We start from the raw sequence: 19996 nt of genomic DNA on the forward strand, positions 1-19996 counted from the left end.
GATATAACAGATAACAATTTGCTCGAAATAATAATGTTAGCAACAATGTATTCAAATGTACACATTTATATATATACAAATATGTTATGAATGCTTCTATATGTGAAATGAGTGACGGCAATGATAGAAGGCATGGGAGGAAAGAATTAAGATTATTTTGTTATTAAAAGATATTCATACTACCAGTGAAATGGTATAGTGTTACTTGAAAGTGGACTTGGTTTGGTTGTAAATATATATTACAAATTCAAGGGCAAGCACTAAGAAAAGTTAAAAAATAAGTGTAACTGATATTCTCCAAGAAGAGAAAATGGAATCATATAAAATGCTTGACTAAAACCACAAAAGGCAGGAAAAAAAGTGAGAGACAAAAAAAGTGAGAGACAAAAAGTGAGAGAACAAAACACAAGGGCAAAAATCGAAAACATTAACAAATATGCTAGATATGAATCCAGCTATATCAGTTATCACTATGAATGTCAATGATGTAAATGCACCAACTAAAGACAGAGATTATCAGAGGGGATCAAAAAACACAAGTCATATGTTGTCTATATGAAGCCACTTTAAATATAAAGACACATACAGATGAAAAGTAAATGGATAGAGAAAAATATACCATGCTGACATTAATCAAAAGAAAACAGGAGTAGCTATATACTTTCATAACAGAGCAGACTTCAAAGTAAGGAAAGTTATTAGAGATTAAGAAGGACATTACATAGTAAGAAAGGGGTCAATTCTTTAAGAAGACATAATAATTCTTAATGTGGATGCATCTAACAACAGAGCGTCAAACTATGTGGGGCAAAAACTGATAGAACTGCCAAGGAAAAATAGATAACTCCACTATCATAGTTGCAGACTTCAACATAACTCTATCAGAAATGGACAGATTCACCAAAAGAAATTCAGTAAGGACATCGTTGAATTCAACAACACCATCAATCAACTGGATACTACTCACACCTATACACTACTTCATCCAACAACAGCAGAATACAGATTTTTCTCAAGCTTACATAGAACATTCACCAAAATAGACAATATTCTGGGCCATAAAACATACCTTAACAAATTTAAAAGAGTAGAAATCATAAAATATTTGCTCTCAGACCATAATGGAATTAAACTAGAAATCAACAACAAAAAATAACTGGAATAATCCCCAAATAGGTAGAGATTAAACTACATACTTCCAAATAAATAGATCAAAGAAGAAATCTCAAGAAATTATAAAATATTTTGAACTAAATGAAAATGAAAACACAATTTATCCAAATTTGTGGAACACAGTAAAAGCAGTGCTTAGATAGAAATTAATGGCATTGAATGCATATATTAGAAAAGAAAAAAAAATCTAAAATTAATCATCTAAACTTCCACATTAGGAAGCTAGAAAAAAAAAAACCAGTAAATTACATTCAAAGTAAGTAGACGAAAAGAAATAAGAATTAGAGCAGAAATCAATGAAATAAAATGCAGGATATCAGTAGAGAAAAATCAATGAAACCAAAATCTGGTTCTTTGAAGAAATCAGTAAAATTACTGACCCTCTAGCTACATTAACTAAGACAAAAAGGACAAGTCACAAATTTCTAATATCAGAAATGAAAGAGGAGACATCACTATAGATCTCATGGAAATTAAAAGGATAATAAAGGAATACTATGAATAGCTCTATGCCAATAAATTTGATACCCTAAATGAAATGGACTAATTCCTTGAATGATATAATCTGCCAAAACTGACACAAGAAAAAACAGATGATCTGAATAGGCCTATATTTATTTAAGGAATTGAATCAATAATTCATCACATTCCAAAACAGAAAGCCCCAAACCCAGAGGGTTCAGTGGTAAATTCTGCCAAACATTTAAAAATTACACCCATTCTCTATAATCTCTTTCAGAGGATAGAAGCAAAGGGAATACTTCTTAACTCATTCTATGAGGCCAGCATTAACCTAATACCAAAACCAGACAAAAAAAATTACAAGAAAATAAAACTATAAACCAATATCTCTCGTGAACATAAATTTAAATATCCTCAACAAAATATGAGCAAATCAAATCCAAAAAAGTATAAAAGAAATTGTATGCCATGATCGAGTGGGAATTGTCATAGGTACACAATTATGGCTCAACATCCAAAAATCAATTAACATAATCCATCACATCAACAGACTTAAAAAAGTAAAATCATGTGATTATACCAATAGATACATAAAAATCATTTAACAAATCCAAATCCCATTTATAATAAAAACACTCAGTAAAGTAACAATACAGGAGAACTTTCTCAACTTGATAAAAAAATTCTACAGCCAACATCATACTTAATAGTAAGAAACTCAAAGCTTTCCCATTAAGATTAGAACAAGGCAAGGATACTTTCTCTTATCATTCCTTTTCAACATCATACCATATGTCCTTGCTGATGCAATAAGGTGAGAAAAAGAAATAATATGTATACAGATTAGGGAAGATATAAAACTGTTTATAGATGACATGATAATCTAGGTATAAAACTGAAAATAATTGAAAAAAAGAACAAGCTGCTGGAACCAATAATCAATTATAGCAAAGTTTCAGGGTAATATAAAAAAGTCAATGCTTTTATATAACGATAGTGAACAAGTAGAATATGAAATTTAAAACAATACCATTTACTTAGCACCCCTAAAAATGAAATACTTAGGTACAAATCTAATAAAATATGTGCAAGATCTATATAAGAAAAAGTAAAAAACTCAGATGAAGGTGTTCAAAGAAGAACTACATAAATGGAGAGATATTCCATGTTCACTGGTAGAAAGACTCATTATAGCGAACATGTCAGTTCTTCCCAAGGTGATCTACAGATTCAATTCAATCCCAATCAAAATCCCAGTAAGTTATTTTATGGATAGTGACAAACTGATTGTAAAGTTTATAGAGGGAGGCAAAAGACTAAAGACTAGCCAGCACAGTATTGAAGAGGAAAAACAAAGTTGGAGCACTGACCTTATTTGACATCAAGACATACTATCAAGTTGCAGTAATCAAGATGGTGTTGTACTGGTGAAATAATAGGTAAATGTAACAGACAGCTACATAAAGAGACCCACATAAATGTATTAACTGATCTTTGGCAAAGGAGCAAAGGTAATATAGTGGAGCAAAGATAGTCCCATTCAACAAATGGTGCTGAAACAATTGGATATCCACATGCAAAACAATGAACCTAGACACAGACCTTACACCCTTCACAAAAATTAACTCAAGGAGTGTTGGGTGGCTCAATTGGTTAAGCAACTGACTCTTGATTTAGTCTCAGGTCATGTTCTCATGGTCTGTGAGGTCAAGCCCCGCATTGGGCTCTCTGCTGACAGCACAGAGCCTGCTTGGGATATATTGTCTCTCTCTCTCTCTCTCTCTCTCTCTCTCTCTCTCTCTCTCTTTCCCTGCCCCTCCCCCACTCAATCTGCTCTCTCTCTCTCTTTCTCTCAAAATAAATAAATAAATAAGCTTAAAAACAAACAAACCACCACCACCACAACAACAAAATTAAAGTGGATCATAGACCTAAACATAAAATGCTAAACTGTAAACTCCTAGAAGGTAACATAGGAGAAAATCTAGATGATGTTGGGTTTGGTGTTGCCATTTTAGATACAACACCAAAGGCAACCCATGAAATAAATAGTTGATAAGCTAAACTTCATTAAAATTAAAAGTTTCTATTGTGTAAAAGACACTGTCACAAGAGAATGATAAGACAAGCTACAGACTGGGAGAAAATACTGCAAAAGCTCCATTTGATAAAAGACTGTTATTTAAAATGAAGAACTCTTAAAATTCAATAACAAGAAAACAAACAACTAGATTTTGAAAGTGGACCAAAGACCTTAACAGAAGCCTCACCAGAGAAGACAGATGGCAAATAGCATATGAAAAGGTGTTCCACTTTATATGTGAATTAAACAATGAGAATTGTCAGGAACCCTGACAACACCAAAATGCTAATGAGGATGTGGAGCAACAGGAACTCTCATTCATTTCTGGTGGGAATGCAAAATATACAGCCATTTTGAAAGACAGTTTGGTGGTTTCTCATAAAACTGAACATATTCTTACCATACAATCCAGCAATTGTGCTGCTTGGTATTTATCCAAAGGAGTTAAAGACTGATGTCTACGCCAAAACACAGATGTTTATGGCAGCTGTATCCATAATTGTCAAAGTTTGGAAGCAAGCAAAATGTCCTTCAGTAGGTGATTAGCTACATAAACTGTGGTATATCCAGACAATGGAACATTATTTAGTCCTAAAAAGAAATGAGTTATTAAGCTATGAAAAGACTTGGAGGAACCTGAATGAATATTACTAAGTGAAAGAAGCCAATCTGACAAGGCAGTAATACCACATGATTCCAACCATATGACATTCTGAAAAGGTAAAACAATGGAGATAATAAAAAGATCAGTGGCTGCTAGGGTTGGGGGCAGGGTAGGGGAGAGATGCATAGGCAGAGAACAGAGGAATTTTAGGGCAGTAGAAATACTCTGTATGATATTATAATGATGGATATATATCATTATACTATTTATCCAAATCCGTACATAGTATAACACCAAGAGTGAACCCTAAGGTAAACAATGGACTTTAAGTGATTATGATGTGAAAGTACCATTCTGGTGAGTGAAGTTGATAATGAGGAAAGCTTTGCATGTGTAGGGACAAGGAGTATATGGGAAATCTTGTACTTTCCTCTCAATTTTGTAGTAAACCTAAAACTGCTCTTAAAAATAGTCTTTTTAAAAAGCACTCAAATGTAGTTAACACTACATCAAGGTCAGTATCAGTAAACATTTTGCTAAGTGAAGTGAAATCCTGCTTATAAATATTACTTTGGAACCTTTTAAAATTCATATAGGTGACTGCAATGAAAACTCTATGTTCCTGTATCACCTAACATCGAATGTGGAATCCATTGCTCATATAAAAATCACTCAGGCCTATATTAATGATATGGAGATTTGAGACCATTTTTTGGCAGAGGAATCAGTAGATTGAGAAGAAGAGCTTATAGTTTTGCAACTATTTGATTTGTTAGTTGCTTATATTTTCAATATTACACATATTTTTCATTAAGCTAAGGATAACTAAAGCTAATGATCAGAATCTAAAAATTATATGCCTTTCAAAAATAATCTGTGTTATATTTGTTTATTTGGATTTATAATGTATTTCTAAGGAAAGGGTTTTTTTTTTCCTTTTCTGATAAATTTGGCAGTGTGAGTAATGGGTTTTCGATATCACATTATTTATCATATAATATTCTCCTGAATGTTGCTGAACTATGACCAAAACCAGAAAAAATAAATTGAAACAGATACTAATAGCAGGATAGCTTTATTCAATACATAGCTAAGAATGGGATGCTCCAAATTGCTTTTTCTTTTCTGTAATTTTCAATTTAAACGATGGCTTTGAGATCTAAAACTTTAGAAAAATAAAAATAGTATGTGATTTGGTAATGGCAGAGCTGTTTACATAATCTAGTGAAGAGAGACATCAAGTAATGAAATTTAAATCTCTTAATTAATGAGATGATGTATTCAAAAGGAAAATCAGAGTTCATGCAATAAATAGTTTTAAAAGGCTTATTATCCAAAAGTTCCCTGGCATAACAGTCATGTCCAAATTGGAATAAAACACATAAATATCAGATGTGTTCCAGTATTTCTCAGTCCACACAGCACAAGGTAATTTAGAGACAGTGATAATACACTAACAATCTAAGATATAGTTTCTGTCCCAAATGTTTCACTCAAGACATATGATTCCCCTCATCTACTATTATTTGTTACTCCCCCTGACATTATTTGACATAGTATTTAGACAAATGTAATCACTTTGCTTGTATTGAAGAAGCTTCATCAAGGTGTTCTCAAGACTATGTATGTCTCCTTGAGTCCACAGTGCTGCTTTCTTTGTGTACCTGGCATAAATAAATAAATAAATAAATAGCTAGCTAGCAAGCCTGCAATCTGCATGAGTTGTTTTGTCTTCAGTGACTAATGTTAACTAACTCATGCACAGTGATCCAACCAGATGTCAGCACATCCAATTGGCTGAAAATATCACAGTTTTCTCTTCATCTGCCTGTTCCACAGAGACTGTATAGAGCCATCCTTAAGTGTCTGTCATCCTTTAGATTGAGACCTCTTTAGGGGGGGCGCCTGGGTGGCTCAGTTGGTTAAGCGTCCGACTTCAGCTCAGGTCACGATCTCGCGGTTCGCGAGTTCAAGCCCTGCCTCAGGCTCTGGGCTGATGGCTCAGAGCCTGGAGCCTGCTTCCGATTCTGTGTCTCCCTCTCTCTCTCTGCCCCTCCCCCATTCATGCTGTGTCTCTCTTTGTCTCAAAAATAAATAAACGTTAAAAAAAATTAAAAAAAAAAAAAAAGAAATAGAGTGAGACCTCTTTGGAGACACTTCCATCCCTTAGATGTAACATTAACTTTGCTGGGCTGTTAGATAATGTTGATATTATTTTAATTTGTGGTTCATACAGATTTGTATTAAGCACTCACCTTGCAGAAAGGTCCAGTCTTTTTCTAATCTTCCAGTAATTTGGGTTGTTCATCTTCTAAGCCTTTCAGTCTCAATCTGTCAATGTAATTTACCCCTGCACAGTTTTTTAATAACTAGTGTAACTCTCTCATTTTTCTAACATTCCTTTCTGTTAAAAATGCCATGGCCTCATTCAGAGCTCACCTGTTTTCGGTCTCTGCAGAGCCATAGCTGTGTCATCTTCAGGCTCCAGTTCTCATTTTTGTTGTAACTCCAAAGTTTAATCCATGGCTTAAAGTTAGATCCTGAACATTGAAAACAATCTCTTCATTTATAACTGGCTTACGCAAGAGAATCTCTTTTTTCTACTTTGAGATGCTTCACAGAGATCAGCTTTCTCAGCAACACTGTGCAGTGGACATAGTCCGGACTCTGCCCAGATCCTCTCAGATCTTTTTTTTTTTTATCCCTTATGAGCATCCTTCTCCCAACTAAGGCATGTTTTTGCCTCCAATAGCTCTCACCTAAGACTTCCTGTGGGAGGTTTGCTTCCCTCAAAAAAGACTTTGCCTGAGATTGCCGCCTTGCTTGGCTTTCTCCTTACTAGTCTGGCTTCCCTTACCAATTTCACCTGGGAGGGCTTCAGTAATAAATCACTTGCTCAGAGTCTGCTTCTGGGAATCCCGAAGTAAGTCCCCTTGCAAAAATAATCACACACTGAAATCTATTTTTAAGAGATGACAATTATTCTACTCCTGCTGTTCATTCCAGATCAATCCCTCTCCCAGCAGTAGCAGCAGCAGCAGCAGAGAAAAAAAAAAAAAAAAAAAAAAAAGAAACTTGCACCTTTGAAATGTAATCACTGTCCCATTTAGTATAATTTTGATATCATTTATTTGCTTTAAATTTAAAAAGCCAAAGGCACAAACTTTATTCCATATATATAGTGTGAATATAAAAGTACACTATTAGCCTTCAAATATAGTAAATAAATCACTATGTTGCATTTATCTTTTTTGATGTTAGTGTTCTTAGGAACTACTATGTTGCTGCATACGATAATTTATTAAATAAATCTTGATTTGAGATCCCAATTTCAAAGTGTAGGATATTTCTCCAACTGTGTTGAAGTCACATGACTTTATACAGCTGTATTAGAAGACTCATGCAAGCAGACCAAAAGGGTAATATTTACGGAAAACATCTATGTTACTCTCATTCCAACCAGATGACAAGACAGAGACAGGAATAAATCATGTGTGCACATCCACAGACCCTGCTTCTTTATATAGTCATTCTGGTTCTCTCAAGCCATTCTTTCCCATCTTTTCCATTTTTTTAAATTAGTAATTCTCTTTTCTAATAATTCGTTATGCTACCTATAGCTCAAGAACACTGGAGTAATAGTCTGTTGCAGCCTAAGAGTAATTAACTCAGAAAACTACCAAGACATATGGATCTATAAGACAGAACATTGTAAATATGAAAGTCACAGCATCTGCCAGCATGGTTTTTTAAAATTTGCAACTTTGAGAGTATTTACTGCTAATAATATCTTATATCTTTGTGATATTTTTACCATAGCAACATTCAAAATATAAAATTAATAATTCCCAAAACCAATTATTGCTGTTGTGAAAATTATTTTATCCTAAGCTAAAGTAAATATAATCCTTTTTGCTCTGAACTTCAAAATGCTTTCAAAGTTAATGTTTCTGGCCCTCAAAACTTCTAGCTGATATATGAATAATTTAAAACTACTGCAAATGCAAGTGAGGGCCAGCAATAGGATCAAAACTTGAAAACAGACTTTCATTTTTGTAACATTGTCTAAAAAAGAAGCTAACTAGTACAGGTTATAGCTGAAAACACTGAACTAATTGCAAAGAGACAATTTTCAAGTTATACCTTCTCTGTGTTAGGTAACTGTCAAAATAAACATGGCATGATTCTTTTCATCCAGGAGATCAATTTAGTTGGCAAGAGAGACATATATATAACAGATTCAAATACAATGTACAGCACCCTGCAATAGAAACAATTAACCCAACTTTGTGGAAACACAAAATGAGGAGCACTTAATTCCAAATGGAGGCAGGGAGGCTTAAAAGAAGACATGATGTTTGAGGTGAACTGCAAAGCATTATAAGTTCTTGTGATTGTTTCCACTCATCAGACCCTGAAAGTTTTTTATTCCTGTTTGCATCTCCACAACCTAGCAGATACTTGGAGTGTATAAATAGTACTCTGATGTATGTCGAATGAGTTAGTGAATCAGATAATCAACCAATATTCTTATTGATATCTCCCAACATTCCTATCTTCCGTCTCTCTTAGCTCTAGTACTATTGTTAATGCTATTGCTTGAGTTCTTTTCTATGAGTAAAAACTGAGCATGTAATGCTTCTCCTAAAAAGAAAGAAAAAAGAAAAACTTTACGTGGACACAAAATCCATTTCATCACTAAATAGTAAACACTTACAAATCTGTCCCAACCCGCTTGTTCACCCTCATTTTTTCCTGTTCAATCTAACAACCCTATACTCCAGTCAGAGCAAAATTTTAACTCTTCTGTAAGCATGTATTTTCACGCATTATTCTCTTTGCCTTGAAGTTCTCGCCTACATTCAGGAATTAACTCTAACTCAGCCTTCAGCCTCAATTTCTCTGTAATGCCACGGCTTAGAAATACTAAGAAACCTATATTATGATTTCTGAATCAACACAAATATTTGCTTACAACTTAGAGAACTTATGTACAAATCCTTGTTTAAAACTTGGCTCTGTTGGCTCTGTCAGTTGAGCATTTGACTCTTGATTTTGGTTCCAGTCATGATCCCAGGGTCATGGGACTGAGACCTGTGTGGGGCTCTGCGCTGAGTGTGGAGCCTGCTTAAGATCCTCTCTCTCTCTCTCCGGAGCTCTGCCTCTCTCCCCTGCTGGTGCTCTCTCGCTCTCTTAAAAAAAAATAAATAAATAAAATAATTTTAGACTTCTAAATATTGGGCTTTATTATGAACAGTCTGGCATGGAATTGTTTGGATAATACCAAATAACAGATAATTTCATTTATCATCTATAAAAGAACATGAGAATTAGTTGTTCCATGACTATTCCAAAATCTACTTTTATGATTTTAAATCAAAATGTGAATATTTATGAACACAAACTTTTTTGAATCACTGGGTTCTACTCCTGAAGCCAAGACTACATTGTATGTTAACTAACTTGAATTTAAATTAAAAAAAAAAAAAGACAAACTGTTTTAAAAAATGCCTTTCTAGAAAATGAAATTATGTTTTTAGTTTAGCCCTAATGAAAGTAAACATGCTTAACAAGCCACAAGAAATATGCTTTTTGTCTTCTTCAATTATAAATACTTTGATTGAACCATGCTTTATAAGAGTTTTATATATTGAAAAATTAGATAAAATGTTCTATCCTTGAAAAAAGAAAGCTGGTAATAAGCTTTATGAAAATACAACTCAACAAATGAGACTGTATGGGAATAGAAAGAAAATCTGTATTAAAAATGAAAACCAGAATATTTCTCTTAATATTGTGCATTAATCATAAATTTAATGCATATTTAGGGTAATTTGGGAAAATTTCACTTTGTTTTTATTGTTTCTCTATGGGTTATGCATAATTATGAAGTTTAACTATAATTTTAATGTAATTTTCCCAATGACACACTTTATATCTTTCCTAATTACATTTGTAGCAAAATCATTTTCAGGAAACCAGCTTTCTGTGTCTATTCTATTACTCTTTACACCACTGAAAATAGCCTCTCTTTTAATCACTTTCAAATATTCTTTACTTTTTCCCCTTAAATTACAATATTCCATTAGCTGATGGCACAGGGGTTTTGAGTACTTTTCAGAGTTTTGGCATCAGAGGTATCCTTAGCCATGCTTATTAGGCCTTAGAGAGTGCTAATTTTCTCATACAAAGGGAGTTTTGAGCTTTCATTAGGATGTTTCCCAGATGCTTTAATTTTCAGATACAGTTTAGTACAATTATGGCTGCTTTAACCAAGGTTATTTGAAAAATAATCTACATAGAGAAATGGAAAAGCACCAAGGAGCTGATAAGCAACCATAGTAACGTGGTTTAATATCCCATGTACCAAAGAGAAAATGTGTATTCTGTGATATTAACTATTGTAATTGCTAATACATCATGATTTAGGCAAATAAGTTCGATATTCTCCTAAGTCCTTGAAATCGTAGGCATTCTTTGAATCTGAATTAAAATGTAGCACTATTTAAAATGATGGGCACTGGAGAGGAGGGAATAAAAAAGTGAAAGGCCAAATATACCTAATTAAATAATGGAAAAAAGAGCTTATTAATACGCATATTACCAAGAGTCTGAATTCATTGACTGAGTTAAGACAAAATGTAGATTATAAAACATTATGAATGATATGTTCTAATTCCATTTTTTAAAAAGTGATAGTGAGTTTTGTCTCAAAAAGCTAGGAATATTTAGCCCATATCCAGCCCAAAGACTGTTTCTCTGGGCTAAATATTCCCAGTTCTTTTGTAACAACTTATATAAGTTCAAGTCCCTTCAACATTCTAGTCACATCTCTGGTTATATTCTGCCTGGATATTGTCCTGTGAGAGGTACAGACCAGGATTTGATAATTAAGATATAGTCTCATCAGCTGCTTGTAGAAACATATTTCATCCTATATGAGGTAGTTTTCTAATAATGCAAACTAAGTTTACAAGGGCAACTTAGGCTGTCATTGTTCCTAGGGTTTTTCAGTAGGTGGAGGTAGGAGATATCAGTATTTTGGACAAAAAAAAAAAAAAATTGAATTTATACTGTATTTTAAATTCAAAGATTACATGTAGTTTTTACTCAATTTTACCTTCAATTTCAGAGGTGTATGCTTTTTCCCTCTAATGCTGAAAATCTTAGTTGCTGAATCACATTATTATGAATATTTATTTTCAAAATATCATGATGTTATTTTTAATAATATAATTACAAGTTAATTTTTTCTGTAGAATCTAATTTACTTTTTATAGCTACATAGCTTTCCATTCTAATGGATGTCCATAGCTTATTCTTTTTTCTTAGTGTTTATTTATTTTTGAGAGAGATTGACAGAGAGAGACAGAGCGCGAGTGGGGGAGTGGGAGAGAGAGGGAGACACAGAATCCGAAGCAGCTGTCAGCATAAAGCCTGACGCAGGGCTTGAACTCATGGACAGTGAGAACATGACATAAGCCACAGTTGGACTCTTAACCAACTGAGCCACTCAGGTGCCCCTCAATTCTATTTTTTTTTACCCTGCCCTGACCCCTATAGCTTATTCAACTCTTAATGAACATTTGAGTTTTTTTCTAATCTTTTGCTACAATAAATAGTACTGTAATGAATGCCTCCTGTGAAAATGTCATTTTCTATTTTAGCCAGTATGTCTTTGGAATAGATTTCTAGAAGTGGAATTGCTAAGTTGAATTTTGTATATACTTTATATATATTTAATACATATATATATTTATATATACTTTATATATATAAATATACATAAAGTGTATAATGTGCACACACAATTTTGCTTGATGTTATAAAATTTTTCTCCATTGTGTTGAACCATTTTGTATCCCTATCCACAGCAATGTATGAGACTGCTTGCTTCTCCAAAGTCTTGCCATCAGAGTACATTGTCAAGCTTTTGGATTTTTGCCCACATGATAAGAGAGTGAACTTTTATATAAATTCATTTTAATTCACATTTCTCTAATAATTGAATTTGAGCATCTTTCATATGTTCAAAGGCCATAAACATTTCTTTTTCTGTGAATTCTTTTTAAAATGTTTACCCCTTTAAAAAATTAGAGTTGATGGCTCTTCTCAATTCTTTGAGACCTCTTGTATAAGCAATAATAATCCTTTGTTGTTGTTGTTTACTGTGGTAAAATATATATAACATAAAATTTACCATTTTAACTATTTTTATGTGTACAGTTCAGTAGCTTTAAGTACATTCACATTGTTGTGCTGTTAACCAGCAACTTCACTCCCATCCATATCCAGGACTTATTCATCTTCAACTGAAACTCTGTACTGATTAAACAGTAGCTTTCCATTCTTCCTCCCTCCTGTTTCTGGAAACTACCTTTCTATTTTACATCTCCATGAATTTGACTTCCCTAGGTACCTCATGTAAGTGAAACTGTGTAACATTTGTCCTTTCGTGTCAGGCTTATTTCACTTAGCATAGTGTCATATTGTAGCATGCGCCAGGAATTCCTTCCTTTTTAAGCTGAATAATATTCCATTGTATGTATGTACCACATTTTGTTTATCCATTTACCCCTCCATAGACAGTTGAGGCTTTCCTACTTTTTTGCTGTTATGAGTAATGCTGCTCTGAACGTTCGTGTTTGAGTCCCTGCTTTTAACTCTTTTTGAGTATTCACCTCGCAGTGGAACTGCTAGATGATATGGTAATTCTATGTTTATTTGAAAAACCACCCTGCCTTTTCCACAGAAGCTGCACCATTTTATATTCCCACCAGGAATGCACAAGGTTTTCAATTTCTCAACATCTTTTCAACCGCTTATCTTATTTTATATTAGCCACCCTTATGAATATAAAGTGGTATTTCACTTGGTTTTTATCTTCATTTCCCTAATTAGTGATATAGAGCATCTTCTCATGTGCTTATTGGCCATTTGTATATCTTCTTTGGAGAAATGTCTGTTCAAGTCCCTTGTCCATTTTTTTTAATAAATATTTTTTTAGTGTTTATTCTTGAGAGAGCATGAGCAGGGGAGGGGCAGAGAGAGAGGGGGACAGAGGATCTGAAGTAGGCTTTGTGCTGAGAGCAGTGAGCCCAATGTGGGGCTCAAACTCATAAACTGTGAGATCATGACCTGAGCCAAAATTGGACACTCAACTGACTGAGCCACAATGGCGCCCCTGTCCATTTTTTTAATTGAGTTATTTTTGTTGGTGGTGGTGAGTTGTAGGAGTTCTTTATATATTCTAGATTATTAATTCCATATCAGTTATATAACTCAAAAATATTTTCTCCCACTTCATGGGTTAACTTTTCACTCTGTCCTTTGATGTGCAGAAATATTCAATTTTGATGAAATCCAATTTATCTATTATTTCATTTTGCTTGTGCTTTTGGTATCATGTCCATGAAATCCTTGCCAAATCCAAAGTCATGAAGCTTTTCCTCTATGTGTTTTCCTAAGGGTTTTATTGTTTTGGTTCTAGATTGAGGTCCTTGATCCATTTTGAGTTAATTTTTATATTTGATGTAAGGTAATAGTCCAACTTCATTCTTTTGCATGGGAAAATCCACTTTCCAGCCCTATTTGTTGAAAAGACCCTCCTCTCCCCATTCACACACTTGTCAAAAATCATTGTCCATATATGTGAAGGTTTGTTTCTGGGCTCTGTATTCTACTTCATTAGTCTGTGTGTCTGTCTTGATGCCAGAATAAAGTTTTGTTTGTCGTGCAAGTGGCAGGTACTTATTTCAGTTTGTCATTTGTCTTTTTAGTTTGTTTATAGTACTTATCTTTTCCACGCAAAAGTTGTTTAATTTTATGTAGTTAAATTTATCACTGTTTTTATTTATTTCCTTTGTATTTTGTCTCATAGGAAAATTTCCCTGCACTTTTTTATTTTAATTAATTTAATTTTATTATTTTTTAATTTCATATGTATTTGATGTATTGATGTATTTATTTTTAATATCATTTAGTGTCAAGCTAGCTAACATACAGTGTATACAGTGTGCTCTTGGTTTCAGGGGTAGATTCCTGTGATTCATCGCTTACATACAACACCCACTGCTCATCCCAACATGTACCCCCCTCAATGGCCATCACCCATTGTCCCTTCTCCCCCCCACCCCACCCCCTGCCATCAACCCTCAGTTTACTCTCTGCATTCAAGAGTCTCTTATGGGTTTGTTTCCTTCTCTGTTTGAAACTGTTTTTTTCCCCTTCCCTTCCCCCATGGTCTTCTGTCAAGTTTCTCAAGTTCCATATATGAGTGAAAACATATGATATCTGTCTTTCTCTGACTTATTTCACTTAGCATAACACTCTCCAGTTCCATCCACGTTGCTGCAAATGACAAGATTTCGTTCTTTCTCATTGCCAAGTAGTAGTCCATTGTATGTATAAACCACATCTTCTTTATCCATTCATCAGTTGATGGACATTTGGGCTCTTTCCATAATTTGGCTATTGTTGAAAGCTCTGCTATAAACATTAGGGTGCATGTGCCCCTATTAATCAGCGCTCCTGTATCCTTTGGATAAATTCCTGGTAGTGATATTGCTGGGTGGTAGGGTAGTTCTATTTTTAACTTTTTGAGGAACCTCCACACTGTTTTCCAGAGTGGCTGCACTGGTTTGCATTCCTACCAACAGAGCAAGAGGGTTCCCATTTCTTCACATCCTCGCCAGCATCTGTTGTTTCCTGAGTTGTTCATTTTACCCACTCTGACTGGTGTGAGGTGGTATCTCAATGTGGTTTTGATTTGTATTTCCCTGATGATGAGTGACGTTGAGCATCTTTTCATGTGTCTGCCTACACTTAACTTATAATGGAACATGCCCATGGTTTCATTTGTGCATGAATAACACTGTAAGGTTTTCAGAGAAAGAGTTGACCCCTTTTGGTAGAAACATGATAACACACCAAATTGATAAAAGACTATACAAAGACTGCTGGTCAAGTTAGAATGTAATCTTCTGCTTAATAGTAATGGAGATAACCATAATGGTGAGGAGGATGATAATGATAATAACTATCGAATGAATGACTTCATATTCTGTACAAGGCACTGTAGGAAGTCTTTGTATACAGTTAAGTATAGGGAAAAAAGAAAAACTCAATTGTTAAAAGCTTTAACTTTGAAGTTATATAAGCCTGAGTTCAAATACATGTTTTACTAGATTAGTTCCAAACTATCACTTACAGGTGGTGTAACTTTGGGCAAATATCTTACATTCATTAAGTCTCAATTTTAAATGTGTAGGGTGGGAATGATAATAGGATTTACTTCATGGACTTGTTGTAGAATTAAATTAGATAATGTATATAAAGTCTTTAGAGATTAAAATTAAGTACTTAATATATATTAACTACTGTTAATAAAATTAGTACTAATTATTTCATAAATTTCTCAGTTTATAAATAAGATTACCAAAGCAATGAGAAAGTAGATAAAGTCAAATAACTAATAAGGTCAGAATTGGGATTTGAACCTAACCTTTGATCTGTTTTTACTCCAAAGTTCCTATTTCTCTATTACATCAATTGAAAGTCATTTTCATGTGAATGTTGATTTTTAGAAAAGCCTACACTAGATGGACTTGGTTATGAAGAGAATTGTCTTCTGATTAGAAAAAATGGCAATTACATAAGAAACTTAGTGTATAAAAGCCTAATGCCTGAATCCATGATCTTTGCCTCTTTTTCCACAAATTTTAGAGCTGAGAAGTCAGAGAAGATAAGGACCGAAAAGGTGTCACCAGAGTGAGTAATTAAGATCCTATGGTTGATTTCTGAGGCAGAAATCATGGTATGTAGGGTTTAGGAGTGAGTGTATTTGGCAACAGAAGGGCTGGCATGGTGGCTAAGATTAGACAAGCTTTCTGGGGCATAGCAGGAGTTGGGAGAAGCCCCAGCAGGGAGGCAGAAGATGGATGGTGTGGAACATTTATTGCCCGTGACTCATATTTCCATAAAGGGAAGAGAATGTCCAATCTACTCTCCAGGAATGGAAAATTATGGGAGGAACATTTTTAGCTTATCTCTCATCCCAGTAGATGAGTAACATATTTTTAATTAATTTGGAAGAAGGCTTAGCCCCTTTTCCCTGTAAGCTAGCCTGCAAACCAAGTGGAGACAGGGTATATTCTAGGCTGCTATGATAGGACACAATCCCATGTAATAAAGCTATTCGCCCAAACAGCTACAGACACATTTCCCAATCAGCTTTATCAATAATGAAGTTAATGTTTTGATGTGTATTTGTCCAAACATGAAAGGAGGAAAAAAGAGTGTAACAGAGGTCAGCAACAGGCAGAAATTGAAGCTGATGGGTGGTTGGCTTTACAAGTTCTAGTAGTAGTGATATAGGCAGAATCTAGTTCCAGGTTGGAGCACTTGACACGTTGATTTGAAACTGGGAATCTAAAGAGCGAGAGTTGCTTCCTTATGACTAGATTTAACCTAGAATCTAAGCACAAGCTCACTCCCATAGGACTGGAATTTGTGGCCTTAGGTGTGAGGACTGGAGAGATTCCATGCATCAAAACAAACAAACAAAAAAAATCAGATAAATGGAGATAACATGTTGATTGCATTTTTGAGAAACAAGATACTAAATGAAAAGCCAAACATTAAAACAATAATTTATAAAGTAGCCAAAAGGGTTAGGAAGAGGATTTTCTAGGGTCTGGGAAATCTGACCAAACTTGTAGAGCTCTTGAAAAGGGCAATACTGCAGATACAAGATGGTAAGAGAGGAAGAGAGGAAGGGGGTAGCCTTGAGGAAAAAAATCACATCCGAGAAAGAATGGGGAAAAAAAAAGAGAAAATAACTAAAGGAAAAGGAAACTTCTTTCTTTTTTATTTAAATTCTAGTTCATTAACATACAGTGTAATGTTAGTTTCAGGTATACAATATAGTGAATCAACAATTCCATACAACAGCCGGTACTCATCACAAGTACACTCTTTAATCCCCATCACCGATTTCTCCCATTTTCCCACCCACATCCTTTTGGTAACCATCAGTTTGTTCTCTATAATTAAGAGTACTTTTCTTTGTTTGCCTCTCTCTCTTCTTATCCCTTCGCTTGTTTTGTTTCTTTAATTCCACATGAGTGAATGCCATTTGCAATGATGTAGATGGAGCTAGAGAGTACTTTGCTAAATGAAAAAAGTCAGATAAGGAAAATAAAATTTTATTTTTTAAAGTTTACTTTTTTATTTTAAGAGAGAGAGAGAGAGGCAGAGAGAGAGAGGGAGAGAGAGAATCCCAAGCAGGCTCCATGCTGTCAGTGCAGAGCTCCACATGGGGCTCCATCTCACAAACCGTGAGATCATGACCTGAGCTGAAATCAAGAGTCAGACACTTAACGGACTGAGCCATCCAGGTGCCCCAGGAAAATTAAATTTTAAAGAGAGGAGGGAAATGGAAGGAGTTTTTGTTTAGATGGAGGAAGGATAAGAGCTGAGGGTGATGGTGTGGAGTTAGCACATTTGAGCAAATGAAATGGTGTATAAAGCTATGAAAGAGGGATTGGCATTAGTGGTCTAAGTGATACAGATTAGAGTAAATCCATGGTGAACCTACTAAATTCAGTTTTGCCATTTTTATTTTGGTATGTTCTGTTGTCCAGGATAAGGAAGCACAGCAAAAGATGGGATGGAAATTGGATTAAATAAATTCAGTACATCAAACACATTTTAACTTTTCTTTCTTAATAATTATGGATTTTAAATAGCTATTCTCTTAATATGGTAGTATAGCGCTAAATATGTAAGTTATAAAAGATAAGGCTGAACTCAAAACATACCTGGGAAGTAGTTTGTTTGGTTTGTTGGTTTATTTTATTTTATTATTTTATTTTATTATTTTTTAAATGTTTATTTATTTTGAGAGAGAGAAAGAGAGCAAGCAGGGGAGGAGCAGAGAGAGAGGGAGAGAGAGAGGGAATCCCAAGCAGGCTCCATGCTGTCAGCACAGAGCCCAATGTGTGGGACTTGATCCCATGAACTGTGAGATCATGATCTTAGCTGAAATCAAGAGTCAGATGCTTAACCAGCTGAGCCACCCAGGCGCCCCTGTTGGTATATTTTAAAACTAAATTCAGTATCTCAGATTACAAGTGGAGTGCTAATATTTATTGAACACCTAAGAAATATTAGACATTTGCTTGGGCACCACACAAATATGTAACTTGATTTAATTAAATATTCCAAGGTTCTGGATCATTTATTTAAAAATTCTGGATCACTTATTCAACAATTGTGCATCTACTAACTGCATACCTCTGGAACATAATATAATGGACAGTACATAGTTCTTTCTCTCCTTTATCTTACACCCAGTTGTGCCAGTAATACATGAAACAGATTAATCACTTTAGCAACATTGAAAGGGTAAGTACAATGAAGTATCACTATGTTTCACAAAATTTCAGAGGAATGAAGAGCATGAGATGTTTTTGGAATGATGGACAGGATTTTGATGAAGTGGAGAGGAAAGGCTTGGATATTTCAGACCACAGCTGTTGCGTGCTAGAATGACCACAGTACATAGGTCTAACTACTTCGGGGAAGTAAAAGAGAAAGTTTGAATCAGATACACTGAGATTCAGAGGCTGGGTGGCAGGTGAGAGAGCTGCTTGGTGCAAAGAGAGAAGAGAAACATATCCCTGAGAGTCTGCACCATGGGTTCATCTGATAGTTGTAGCTCCTCTAGGTTGTTTTGGACATGAAATCCTGACCATGCCATGTTTTTTATATAGTGTTCTATGAACATTATTCCATCATAAGGATTTTCTTTTTTTTTAATGTTTATTTATTTTGAAAGAGAGAGAGAGCATGAGCTGGGGAGGAGCAAAGAGAGAGGGAGAGAGAGAATCCCTAGCAGGCTCCGTGCTATCAACACAGAGCCCAACATGGGGCTCAATCTCACGACCATGGCATCATGACCTGAGCCAAAATCAAGAGTTGGATGATCAACTGACTGAGCCACCAAGGTACCCCATCAGGATTTTCAAAACATGAAGTCTGAAAGAGTCAGTGTTGTCTGTAATCATTAATGTAATTCCCTCTCCCCCAAGCAGTCCTCAGCTGACCTACCCATTAGTGCAAGTTAAACTGGAAACTACTAACTTTGGAGCAAGCCACAAGGCCTTCAAGTAACGTAGGATTTTTTTTTCTTTTTTAAATATTAAACTATACTAAATAAATATGTAGCAATTTAAGTTTTTAAGTTTCTCTCCTAGAGCCAAAAACTGAGTTCAGATGTTTTTAGTGTTTATAGCTTTAAAAGTAGCTAAGGGGTTGATACCATTTTATTATGCCTCTTAAAAGTAGAAAAGAAATAGCCTGGTAAATTTTATTTTGACAAATGGTTGAATAAAACCTTCCAGAATATATCCTATAACCCCCAACCTACACAAGGTCAGATAGAACACCATGCTGACTGTGAGAGAAAGCCTTGGACAGTTGCACGAGTTGTAAGAGGTCTCAGGAGTCAATGTAGGCCAACTCACCTCCCCAAATCCTTGTATCTTCATGCAAGCAAAGCAGCTAGATGGGTAGGCTGGCCCATGCTGTCACACCTTTTGGCCCACACTTCCCACTACACCTAACATTTCAACAGATTCACTCATTTAACAAAAATACTTATGAGCAGTCAC

The 19996-nt window shown here is 34.8% G+C and overlaps 1 protein-coding gene across 3 annotated transcripts in view; it reads left to right on the forward strand.

The window, feature by feature from the left end:
* CCDC122 (coiled-coil domain containing 122) overlaps window positions 1–18023 on the forward strand; it is a 51315-nt gene extending 33292 nt beyond the window's left edge. For all 3 annotated transcript variants that reach the window (XR_005782451.1, XR_005782452.1, XR_005782453.1), the window contains 2 exons: window positions 16047–16091; window positions 17966–18023. The gene's annotated coding sequence lies outside the window, so the exon portion shown is untranslated. The remainder of the gene's footprint in view (window positions 1–16046; window positions 16092–17965) is intronic.
* The last annotated feature ends 1973 nt before the right edge of the window (window positions 18024–19996 follow it).

Source organism: Herpailurus yagouaroundi, unplaced genomic scaffold (genome assembly GCF_014898765.1).
Source record: "Herpailurus yagouaroundi ecotype Mexico unplaced genomic scaffold, PumYag 197, whole genome shotgun sequence".
NCBI classification, from domain to species: Eukaryota; Metazoa; Chordata; class Mammalia; order Carnivora; family Felidae; genus Herpailurus; species Herpailurus yagouaroundi.